The following is a 12,978-nucleotide window of genomic DNA, read 5'->3' on the forward strand; positions in this document are numbered from 1 at the left end:
TGCCCGCCAGTACGTACGAAGCAAAGAAGGTTGTCTGCCCTCTAGGTTTAGAGGTTCTGAAGATACATGCATGCATCAACGACTGCATCCTCTACCGCGGTGAATACGAGAATTTGAATGAATGCCCGGTATGCACTGCATTGCGTTATAAGATCAGAGGCGATGACCCTGGTGACGATGTTGAGGGCCAGAAACCCAGGAAGAGGGTTCCCGCCAAGGTGATGTGGTATGCTCCTATAATACCACGGTTGAAACGTCTGTTCAGGAACAAAGAGCATGCCAAGTTGTTGCGATGGCACAAAGAGGACCGTAAGTCGGACGGGGAGTTGAGACACACCGCAGATGGAACGCAATGGAGAAAGATCGACAGATGGTTCAAAGATTTTGCAGCTGACGCAAGGAACATAAGATTTGCTCTAAGTACGGATGGCATGAATCCTTTTGGCGAGCAAAGCTCCAGCCATAGCACCTGGCCCGTGACTCTATGCATCTACAACCTTCCTCCTTGGTTGTGCATGAAGCGGAAGTTCATTATGATGCCAGTGCTCATCGAAGGTCCGAAGCAACCCGGCAACGACATCGATGTGTACCTAAGGCCATTAGTTGATGAACTTTTACAGCTGTGGGGTGGTGTCCGTGTGTGGGATGAGCACAAACAAGAGGAATTTGACCTACGAGCGTTGCTTTTCGTAACCATCAACGATTGGCCTGCTCTTAGTAACCTTTCGGGACTGTCAAATAAGGGATACAATGCATGCACGCACTGCTTACATGAGACTGAAAGTGTACATTTGCCAAATTGTAAGAAGAACGTGTACCTTGGGCATCGTCGATTTCTTCCGAAAATTCATCCAGTAAGAAAGAAAGGCAAGCATTACAACGGCAAGGCAGATCACCGACCGAAGCCTGCGGAACGCACTGGTGCTGAGGTATTTGATATGGTCAAGGATTTGAAAGTCATCTTTGGAAAGGGTCCTGGCGGACAATCAGTTCCGAAGGGAGCTGACGGGCACGCAGCCATGTGGAAGAAGAAATCTATATTCTGGGAGCTAGAATATTGGAAAGTCCTAGATGTCCGCTCTGCAATCGACGTGATGCACGTTACGAAGAATATTTGCGTGAACCTCCTAAGCTTCTTGGGCGTGTATGGGAAGACAAATGATACAAAGGAAGCACGGCAGGACCAGCAACGTTTGAAAGACCCTAATGACCGGCATCCGGAATGGTTTCAAGGTCGTGCCAGCTACGCTCTGACCAAAGAAGAGAAGGTCATCTTTTTTGAATGCCTGAGCAGTATGAAGGTCCCGTCTGGATTCTCGTCCAATATAAAGGGAATAATAAACATGGCGGAGAAAAAGTTCCAAAACCTGAAGTCTCACGACTGCCACGTGATTATGACGCAATTGCTTCCGATTGCTTTGAGGGGGCTCCTGCCGGAAAATGTTCGAGTAGCCATTGTGAAGCTATGTGCATTCCTCAATGCAATCTCTCAGAAGGTAATCAATCCAGAAGTTCTACCACGGTTACAGAACGATGTGATCCAATGTCTTGTCAGTTTCGAGTTGGTGTTCCCGCCATCCTTCTTCAATATTATGACGCACCTCCTGGTTCACCTAGTCGAAGAGATTTTCGTTCTCAGTCCTGTATTTCTACACAATATGTTCCCCTTCGAGAGGTTCATGGGAGTATTAAAGAAATATGTTCGTAACCGTGCTAGGCCAGAAGGAAGCATCGCCAAGGGCTATGGAAATGAGGAGGTAATTGAGTTTTGTGTTGACTTTGTTCCTGACCTTAAGCCGATTGGTCTTCCTCGATCGCGGCACGAGGGGAGACTAAGTGGAAAAGGCACGATCGGAAGGAAATCAACGATATGTATGGACGGCCATTCTCTGACTGAAGCACACCACACTGTACTGACCAATTCCAGCTTGGTGGCTCCGTACTTTGAGAAACACAAGAATATTTTACGCTCGGACAACCCGGGGAAGCCTGAATCCTGGATTAGGAAGGCCCACATGGAGACTTTCGGCAGTTGGTTGAGAAAACATTTAATGAATGACAATGATGTTGTAGATCAGCTGTACATGTTGGCCAAGACACCATCTTCGACTATAACGACTTTCCAAGGGTACGAGATAAATGGGAATACATTTTACACGATCGTCCAAGATAAAAAGAGCACCAACCAAAACAGTGGTGTCCACTTTGATGCAGCAACCGAGAATGGGCAAAAGGTCACATATTATGGTTACATAGAGGAGATATGGGAACTTGACTATGGACCCTCCTTTAAGGTCCCTTTGTTCCGGTGCAAATGGTTCAAGCTAACAGGAGGTGGGGTAAAGGTGGACGAGCAATACGGAATGACAATGGTGGATTTCAACAATCTTGGTTACCTTGACGAACCATTCGTCCTTGCCAAAGATGTCGCTCAGGTTTTTTATTTGAAGGACATGAGTAGCAAACCAAGGAAACGGAAAGATAAGAAAACGATCAGTACATCATGCGATGATCCAAAGCGCCACATTGTTCTTTCAGGGAAAAGAAACATCGTGGGAGTGGAGGACAAGACAGACATGTCAGAAGATTATAATATGTTTGGTGAAATTCCGCCCTTCAAAGTGAACATTGACCCAAGCATTAAGTTAAATGATGAGGATGCTCCATGGATACGGCACAATCGTAAGCAAGCAGGGACACAAGGGAAGAATTGATGTGTAATAATTTATTGTACCAAACTTTGTATTTGGTCGATGAACTGAATGATGTATCAAACCTTTTGTCAAACCTTCAAGGGGTTTTAAAATGAATTAGTTTTATTTTTCTGATTTTTTTGATATATAATTGTATTTTTAAGATTTTAAAATGAATTAGTTTTATTTTTCTGATTTTAAAAGGAAAAAGGAAGAAGAAGAAAGAAGGAAAAAGGAAGAAAAAAACAGAAGAAAAAAACAGAAGAAAAAAGGAAAAACAGAAGAAAAAAACAAACAGAAGAAAAACATAAGAAAAAAACAGAAGAAAAACAAACCCCCCGCCCTGCACATGGGCCATCCCGACCCCACATATGTTCGTCTCCATCCGCATCCCTGGCCAAACCCTAGCCACTCTACTCCAAGCTCTGTTCGGACAATTTGTTTATACGGAGAGGGGCGGCGAGGGGGGCGGCGATGCGCGCGGTGTTTTTTTAGGGATCGAGAGGGGACGGCGAGGGTTATAAATGTGTTGTCCTCGCCTCCCCTCTCCGTGACGCCGTCGTCTGCCGCCCCGTCTCGCGCTCTACCGCGACACCCTCTCCCACCCCTTCCTCGCCCCCTCCTTTCGCCACCGCCCTTTCGCCACCGCCACCGCCACCGCCCCCCTTCTTCACTTAATTAATTTGTTTTTACTACATGTTTTCAGGACTGACATAATGGCGGACGATAGAGCTGACCCGATTATGGACAACTATGATCCGGACGGTGAAGCACATATGTTCGGCATCATAAACGGCGATATTCTATATGTGCCGACCGGAGAAGAAGAAGATGATATCTCTTCTTATCTGAACCTTGACGGTGAAGATGAAGGGCGCCGTCAGCAAGATGATGCCGAACAAACGTCGATAAACGACGATCTTCAAATGGAAGTAGCAACCACCTCCGGCGCCGAGGTATATATATACATTGAGCCTCTGGTGATACAAACTAACTGATTTGAATAAATATGTGTGTACTAACGCGTGCGACTCTTTCTTATTTTAGCCCTCGGCCGGATCGTCGAAATAATCGAGTACGTCGTCAAAGCGTGGCGCAACCAAGACGATGAAACAAGGAGAAACATGCACCATCGAGGTTGTCGACAGTGCAACCGGCAGGCCGCTGGAGCCCCGCAAGAACGCCACCAAGTTTGTCAGCCAATGCGGAGCCATTGTTAGAGACAACGTCTCGATCACCGTCCAGGAGTGGAATGAGCCAAAGAAGGCACGAAATGATGGTTTCACTTTTGTCGATAAGAGAACAAAAAAAGATTGCTTCAAGAAGCTTATGGAACATTTCGTTCTACCTCCGGAATACAACAAATTCGATGAGGAGGGTAACAAGATTGAGGAAAACAAGGAGAGGAGGAGGCTAGTCAAACAGTTCGCTCTTCATAAGATGGCCGACGCATTCCGAAAATTCAAGCAAAATCTAGCCCATGACTTTGTCAAGCAGAACAAGACTCCGGATTCCAAAGGACAATATGAGAAACTGAAACATGATTGGCCAGAATTTGTGAAGCAAAAGAAATCGGAGCAGTTCATTCAAATATCGAAAAAAATAAGGAAAATGCGGCTAAGAAGGAGTACAATCATGTTATGGGGCCAGGAGGGTATCGCATTTGGGTGCCTAGGTTGGAGAAGATGGAGAACGAGCTGAGGGCGCGAGGAATCCGTCCAGGTACGGAGGGATGGGACCCAAGGGCCAAAAGCTGGTGGTACGGGCATGGGGGAACGCTGAACCCGGAGACAGGGGAGTGTGTTTACCGGGGCAAATTAATTAAACCCACCCAAGCCCTTATTAACGCAATGAGGGATGCTCAACAGGGGAAGATCAAGTTCAACAGAGAGAACGACGCGCTGACAAAAGCCCTCGGGAATCCTGAACACGGAGGACGTGTACGAGGCATGGGGCACATTCCGTGGAAAATAGGGTTCCCCCAGAACGATGACCCGTACGGTTATAGAAGCCGTAAGAGAAAGATGGATCGGGAAGCAGATGTTGTGGCGCGGTTGGCATCGGAAATGGATGTGATGAAGAAAACCATGAGTGTACTAGTAGCCGAAAGAGATGCAGCTCGGGTGCAGCATGAAGATCATCCAGCGGATCTCGGAAGCCAGCAGCGGAGAAGCAGCGTGGCTTCCACGAAGGCCCCACCGGCTGGTGCAGATGCACCGACGATCGAAATTACTGCACCGGAGCCTCTGGTGGTCGAAATTACTGCACCGGAGCCTCTGGTGGTCGAAATTACTTCACCGGAGCCTCCTCGCTACCCCGTGGACGATATAAAGGAGATGAAAGAATGTCATCTGTATTATCCTATCGGGAACATGTCCATGAAGGTAGCCATCGGCAGTGCTTTACCATGTTTACCTGGAGCACTCCACCACAACAACCCCATTCAAGATGGCTATGCTCGTGTCACGGTGGAGGACATAGTCCAAGGGTTTGAGGACCTGGAGATTGACATTGCTACACCTGAAGGGGAGAAAAGACTTGGAGATGTCAAGCGCCATTTCATTCTATGGTAAAAGAAGTTTATCAAGTTTCCAGGCGAGGCGCCAAGGACAACAAGTCCACCCCCCTACGGTGGTGGTGGTGGCGGTGGTGGTGGTGGTGGTGGTGGTGGTGGTGGCGGTTCACCTACACCTCCGTCACGTCAGCCGACGCCGCCCCCCAGTCCACAACGTCCGGCGGGTGATCAGCCGCCGCCCCCCAGTCCTCGTCCGGCGGGTGATCAGACGCTGCCCCCAATCCACCTCCGGCAAAGAAGCAGAAGCAGTCCTGGATTATTAACCCGGACCCTTATGTACCTAAGACCACAAAGGTACCGGAGCCATCACTGAAGCCTCTCCCCACAAGGCCTTGGGAACGTAGTGCCGAGGAAGTCGACGCGGCCGCGGCTGCTGATTTGGAGAAATGGAAGGCGGACTGCAAGAAGAAAAGAGAGCCCGAGCCCAAGCCAGTATTTTCTGATGAGCAAAAGAAGTGGGCTAAGTCATTTTTGAGCACACCGTCCCAAGCCGCGAAGAATCTGCCTAACGACTATGCACGTGAACTTCGCAGGCAGGCACTCATGTTCAAGGAGAACAAAGAGCGGGAGAAGGCCGAAAGTAAAAAAAGCGGGAAACAAGTTGCCCAGCTCGGGGAACAAAGTAAACAATCGATTGCCCCGCTTATAGTGGAAGCCTTCTGTCCGGATGCCCCCGAGATCATACAAGCTGCGGCAGCACAGGGATTGACTGTAACGAGTGCCAGAGAACAAGCGGCCAACTTAGGTATTACTCTTCGTGAACTGTTAGGCCTTGATGAGGTGCCAGTGAAGGAGGTAGTAATTACATATGTCAAGAATGGGCCTCTCGTCGAGCCTGCGCAGGAAAACGATCTACCTCCACAAATGAAAGGTCTGCTGAAATGGTACAAGGGTTACATAAAAAATAAAAACGCCAAAGAATATATTTATGCGGAAGTTAGACATGAGCATCACTTCAAACATTACTATGTACAAATTTAACTGAGTGAATTGTTCCAGCTTTTCAATCTGCGCGAGCTCGATAAATCTATCATCAGTTGCTACGTTCTGTAAGTGATTTATTAATTTCTACCCCATCTCGTTCATATTGCCTGCACTATATATATGTCCTAACTATATTGTTGTGTCCGCTATTATACATGCAGAATGAAGATTAAGGAATGCAGAGTAAGGAACATCCATGATGTTGGGTTCATTGACCCACACATCGTTAATGGACATGTGTTGGAGCGTTACCCCGCCAACGTGGAGGCAGACCTGTGGCAGTTTCTTACAAAGCAGGAACTCAAAAGTGATATTCTATTTCCTTACCATTTTGAGTGAGTGTTTCTGTCTTGAGCACATTCTCTTTTGTTTACTCCATGCATGGTATGTGGCCGGCTAATCGATGAGTTATGCATGACGTACTGTGCATGTATCGTGTCCGCAGGTTCCACTGGATTCTGCTAGTAATTAAAGTTAACACCTCAGAATGTCTCGTCCACGACTCTGTGAATATGGATCCAAAGCTTTGGGGCGGCATGAGAAGAATGCTGCAGAAGTAATTATTTTCATTCATTTGCGCTCTATATCGATCGGCCTATTTCGTTCATTTCCTAATATCAAGTAACTAATTAATAACTCTCTTGTTCATTTAATTTTCTTTGCCTCGTAGGGTTTGGAGACGGTTCGTAGATACAAAGGTCGGTGAATTCAAAAAAGAGCTAGAATTCAAAATGTTAAAGGCTAAGAATGCTGGGGATATTCAGCCACCGGAGACCAATCTATGTGGATACTATGTCTGTGAGATGATCCGGAGATACACCTCTGAGCGGGTTCCGAGTGATACCAATGCTAAGAGGAATAACCTCCGGTGGATGCTTAATCCAGAAGCTCGCTTCCGACCACTTCAAGAGGAACTAGCTGGATGGTTCAGCAGGGAAGTCCTCCATCCTAAAGGAGAACACTATTACGAGGACGTAGAACTTTATATGCATTAAATCATGTATGGAAACTTGTTCAAAATTGTATATGGTCATCCGATGATATTGAATATATATTGTATATTCCTCTTGAATTCTTTTTGGTTCTAATTTCAAATTTATTTGAAATTGTACATTCATATGCATGTATGTAGTACCGTAGAATATATGAAACTCCTTCAAAATTAAAATAAAGCACAAAAGAAATAAAACAATACAAATTAAACAGAAAACAGGTTTAAGGGGGGGGGGCTAAAACCCTAAACCTGCGGCGGCCTTTAGTCGCGGTTGGCCAGAAGAACCGCGACTAAAGGTCCTCCGCCCCGACGGCCACCTGGCGCCCACGTGGACGGGCCTTTAGTCGCGGTTCTTAAGCAACCGCGACTAAAGGGGGGGGGGCTTTAGTCGCGCCCGTTCGGTCGCGGTTGCGCAACCGCGACTAATGGCAGTTGCGAACCGCGACCAAAGGCCCTTTTTCCACCAGTGGTATCCAGCTGTGACAACAGTAGCTTCTTGCATCTACTCGATTGCGATGGTTAAATATACTGCAACTTATATTTAAGCAAATCATATAAATTATTTGCATGCTCAAAGTTATGAGCTTAAACACCTTGCCTGGCATTCATAACCATTATTCTTCCTCCTGCCCAAATTTGTTGTCCTACATAATAGTGTTCCACTTTGTGCCTACCACGGGTAGCTGGAAATTAGATATAATAATAATCAGTTTCCTTATAAGATATCCTGCCGATTTGATCTATTTTTGGCTAGAGCACATGGGATCAAACCAGAGGTAATCAATTTGCTATGTTCACCTGATTGGCTATAAGGAATTTATTACCTCTTTTTTATTTCCAGGATACCGAAACCAGTGGTAACATTTTTTATGGCTTTGAAATTCTGTACAAGGTATTCTCATGTCTAAATACTAGAATTGTTTGTTCATTGCTAAATTGTTAATGAGGGGTTCATGTAGTGCTTTCGGTGGAGACACTAGACCATCTGATGTTTATGTAGACATTTCTATTCAAACTTTCAAAGTGATTGTTTTCTTTTTGTGTGTTCACACAATTGTTTGGGTGCATCCAATGTAAAACTTGCTATGAATTTGCACCACCTACACCCTTTTTCATGTCTTAGTCTATATGAATTATCCACTTTATATACCACAAAAAGAAATTACCCACTTTATAATAACTCACATGTTAATTAAAAGGAAAAAAGATCTGAACCATCTACACTCTATAAGTTAAGTTGTTCAGCTAAAATTTAACAAAGAGATATTTGATTACATGGAACTCTAATTTTTCCGCGGTGTTGTAATTGTACCGGCCCAAGTGTTCTTGTATGTTCCTTGTATCATGTTGACTTACTCCTTGATCAGTAGGGCCGTGGATACAAATTCTGTTTTCCACTACTTATATTATCCTCATTGAACCTTAAGCGATAATCATCGGTTGTCGTTGTGTGTATGCTTGCCTGGCAATGTTTCACCTCTGTTTTTGACCTACTGGTGACTTATTTGGAACCTGAGAAAGAATAATTTTACATGTTATAGTACTCTCATATGCTCGAAGTCATAAAACTAGCTAAGATAATGAAATAATGCCAGGTAATTGCTCTGGTTTCAAGGTTGCACAAAGGAGAGGATGCATGGTTCAAGGTCTTCTTCTGGCACTCATTTGCCAGCTAGCTCGTCGGCAACATATGCGCCTCACAGGTTAGCCATGATTCTCGGATTTTTTGTTCCGCTGTTATTCCCAAAGAAACATCATAGTTCTTTTGGACGGTCAAATATTATTCAGTTACTAAAATACTTCTTATCCAAATTTCTAGGTGTTTAGGTGCAGACGTCACAGGTGAACTGCATCTTTCTATCTAAATTTCTTACGTCAAGAGCTGGGAATATTTGAAACATCTAAATTGCTTATCTCAGATACTATAATAGAAAATACTATCTCTGAAATAATAACAAAACATCGTGATAAACTGGGCATTAGAGCCATATTGACACATACCAATGATGAATGATATGTGAGCCAAGTCTTGATACACGTGAACTTACCGTCACCCCTTGAGTATATGATTTCTTCCATCTCCTTTTCTTTTGTTTTCTAGAGCAGATATTCCACCGTGCATTGTATTTGACCATGCTTAACCAAGTTGATTCATATCACTAAGCATCTTTTGGTTTTCTTCCAGTTTATTAGGCATGGACCCAGACACAAATTCTGAAGCTTCAATAATTTGGGTGGTCTAATAGTTCCTGTATAGCTTGATGTCGTATCAGGTGTAATATTTTGTGGTTGCTTCATGTTGTATCAGGACAAGCTAGGGTCAACAAGGAACAAAGGGGTCGACACATGGAGAAGCGGGAGCATAAAATTCAAAAGGTACTGAACATGTGTATGGATTACACCGGTGAGTGAATTATGTGGCACATTGAGTCAGAGAGGAGTAGTTGCTTGACTAGTATGAAAAACAGTTGTTTCTTGATTAGATTAAGTCTAAACTTATCTTCAACATGTGTGCTCTTTTATCACCATTTTAGAAGAGGTTCAATGCAAAATCCTCAGATTGCCAATTTTTACTTCTTTGGAAGCACTTTATCGATACGTTTGGAACAATTCTCAGATTCCATGAAACATATTCGTGACACCAATTTTAACTAAAGAATAAAGCAATCTCAATTTTGTTCTGTAACAAATTAAAGCATTCTCCTTTCCTATGAGAAAAGAAAACATATACTACATTGAAGCGATTGCCAATTGAAGGAAGCATTTTCTATGGTCAGTCCAAACAAACAAAATTTAACCATATGGAAACAATATTTAGTAGCCATAGAAGTAATTTGACCCGAAACAGTTTTCTTACCATCCAAGAAAAGGAAGTGAACAAACCATAGGAAGGAAACTAAAGTTCCAAAAGCAAGGAGTATCAACATTTGAAACTAAATATATTTTCGGACAGAAGTAATTTACATCTATGGAAGCAATTTTTTGTTCATCACTAATCTGTATCAATATATGTTGTGTTCTCTTTCAGTGAAGTGAACTCTGACATCCCTCGTCATTCCAAACAATGAAATTCTGAGGCTGAAAGTAAAAATTTGATACGACATGGCTAACATAGAGAAAAATGGGCGTATTTGGAGCCAGATGGAAACATGGGTAGATTTGGAGCAGTGTGAAGACGGCACATGCTGGTGTTGCAATGACCAAAAGAGCCGAAGTGAAAGAAGAGATGGAATAACAATGACGCAACCTTGTCGTGTGATTCTTGTATGTATATTTGTGGTCCGTAGGAAAATATGTATTAGTGAGATAAAGTAACGAAGATGCATCTTAGGTGGAGATGGAAGCAGCGCACAGAGATAAACAGAGCATTATTAGTTTGTGAATGAACTTGTGGTGGAAAGAATATTTTCATGTTCATATGCCACATTTTCTTACTATTTCTACTATGGTGAGGTACCTTGTATATGCCATATTTTTAACATACGTAGTAGAGAAAGACAACAAAACAATGACATACAAGCCAGATGCAGAATCAAGGGGCGGTAGATTGAGAGGATGGTTGATGTATGGACAAAGAGGGCTAGGGAGAAGTTCAACAGAAAGAGAGGCTGGATGGGGTGCATGGCGTTTGTTGGAATAGAGAGAAGATACTTGCATTTGTGTTTTGGTTGAACATTGCATGCAATGTCTTCGTTCAGGGAGGGTAACTTGAGCATTGTTTACAAATTTATACATTGGCCCGTGGCAACGCACGGGCAGTCTACTAGTTTTACAAGGTTTACCATGAAGAGGGGGAATGCCGGCAACTGGAATTCTGGCTGGAAAAGGAGCAAACATTGGAAACCTATTCTGCACAACTCCAAAAGTCCTGAAACTCCACGAAACAACTTTTTGAAATTTATAAGAATTTCTGAGCGAAAGAAAAAGGCCAGGGGGCCCACACCCTGTCCAGGAGACAGGGGGCGTGCCCCCCCTACAGGGCGCGTCCCCTATCTCCTGGGTCCCCTGGTGGGCCTCTGGCGTCCATCTCCTGCTATATCATCTCTTTTACCCTAGAAAAAATCGTGGGCAAGCTTACGGGAGGAAACTCCACCGCCACGAGGCGGAACCTTGCACTTCAAAAGAAAGACACATCCGTGACATTTTGGGCCGAACGAATTATCGAGGAGGTCTTCAAAATGGGAAAGTTTAACGTAGGTGATTATGTGTTATTATTCAACTCTCGCTTTAGATTTTTTGCAGGAAAGCTTCTCTCAAAATGGGAAGGTCCCTAGGTTATCGAGGAGGTCTCGTTCTGGTGCCATAAAAATCAACAACTTCGAAGGCACAAGTCCGAGGGTGGTAAACGGTCAAAGAATTAAACACTATATTTCAGGTAATCCTATCAATGTTGAAACTAATATTATTGAAACCGTAACCCCTGCGGAATACATAAGGGACACTTTCCAGAACGTTCCAGACTCCAAAAAGGCATAGGTATGTGGTACGGTAAGTAAACCGACTACAAAACAACTCCAATGGCAATTTTTATCAGTTTTGGAATATTTAAGAATTTTAGGAAGAAAGAAGTAGTCCGAAAGGGACACGAGGCTCCCACGAGAGTGGAGGGCGCCCCCCTGTAGGGCGCGCCCCTGTCTCGTGGGCACCTCGTGTGCCTCCCGGACTCCATTTTCTTGTATGATATGTATTTTGGTCGGTAAAAAATCATTATATATACTCCCGAAGGTTTTGACCACTGTATCATGCAAATATCCTCTATTTTCGTTTCGAGCTGTTCCTGTTGCAGATTTGGAACAAGATGTCGTCTCAAGATTCGGAGGGGGAGAGCTACATGGCTGATTATATCGCAAACCCAAAAGTATATGGGGATGTGGAACATTATGGCTGGACCACGGAAGAAGAAGAAGACTATGATCCAAAGGGGAAGGAGGAGACAAGCTTCGATGAAGAGGACGGTCCACTACCTCAACCTGGTGATATGCATGTGGAGTTGAAGAAGTCAAGCCTCCCTAAGGTCCAATCTATCCCACCATGTTTTTTGCAGGACAGCAAGGCAGGACTATGCAAAAAGATAATGAAACTTGAGCTTGAGAATGAGGATCTGAGGGAGGAAAATTTTAGTCTTAGACGCAAGCTAGAGAAGAAAAATGCAACAAATCCACCGTCATCATCACCACCTCCATCACCTCCGGGGACATAATCACATGGGTATGGGCACTCCCCTTTGCAACTGCCAAGTTTGGGGGAGGTGTCCCGGTATCGTATCACCATCACACTCTTACCTTTACCGCTTTATTTAGTTCGATCCTTTTAGTAGTATCTTGATCTAGTAGATTGTAGTTTTGATATCAAGTAGTTTGAGTTCTGCATTGTGATCTCTTTTTGTATTCGAGTCCGCGAGTTATCTATAATAAAGATTAGTGTTGAAGTCAAGGGCTTTGCTTTGTTGCCATGATCTTGAGAAAAATAGTAAGAATAAAAAGAATAAAAGAGTTCATATTGATCTTATGGATAGTGATAACTTCACACATAGAAAGTATGAGGCATAAAAATTGTTGGGAGTTGATGAACGTAGCCTTGGTCATCATTGCAATTAATAGGAAGTAATAAGGTAAGAGAGGTTCGCATATAAATACACTATCCTGGACATCTTTTATGATTGTGAGCACTCATTAAGTATGACATGCTAAAAGAGTTGACGATGGACAAGGAAGAAAACATAATAGTTTATG

Source organism: Triticum aestivum, chromosome 6B (assembly GCF_018294505.1).
Source record: "Triticum aestivum cultivar Chinese Spring chromosome 6B, IWGSC CS RefSeq v2.1, whole genome shotgun sequence".
NCBI lineage: Eukaryota > Viridiplantae > Streptophyta > Magnoliopsida > Poales > Poaceae > Triticum > Triticum aestivum.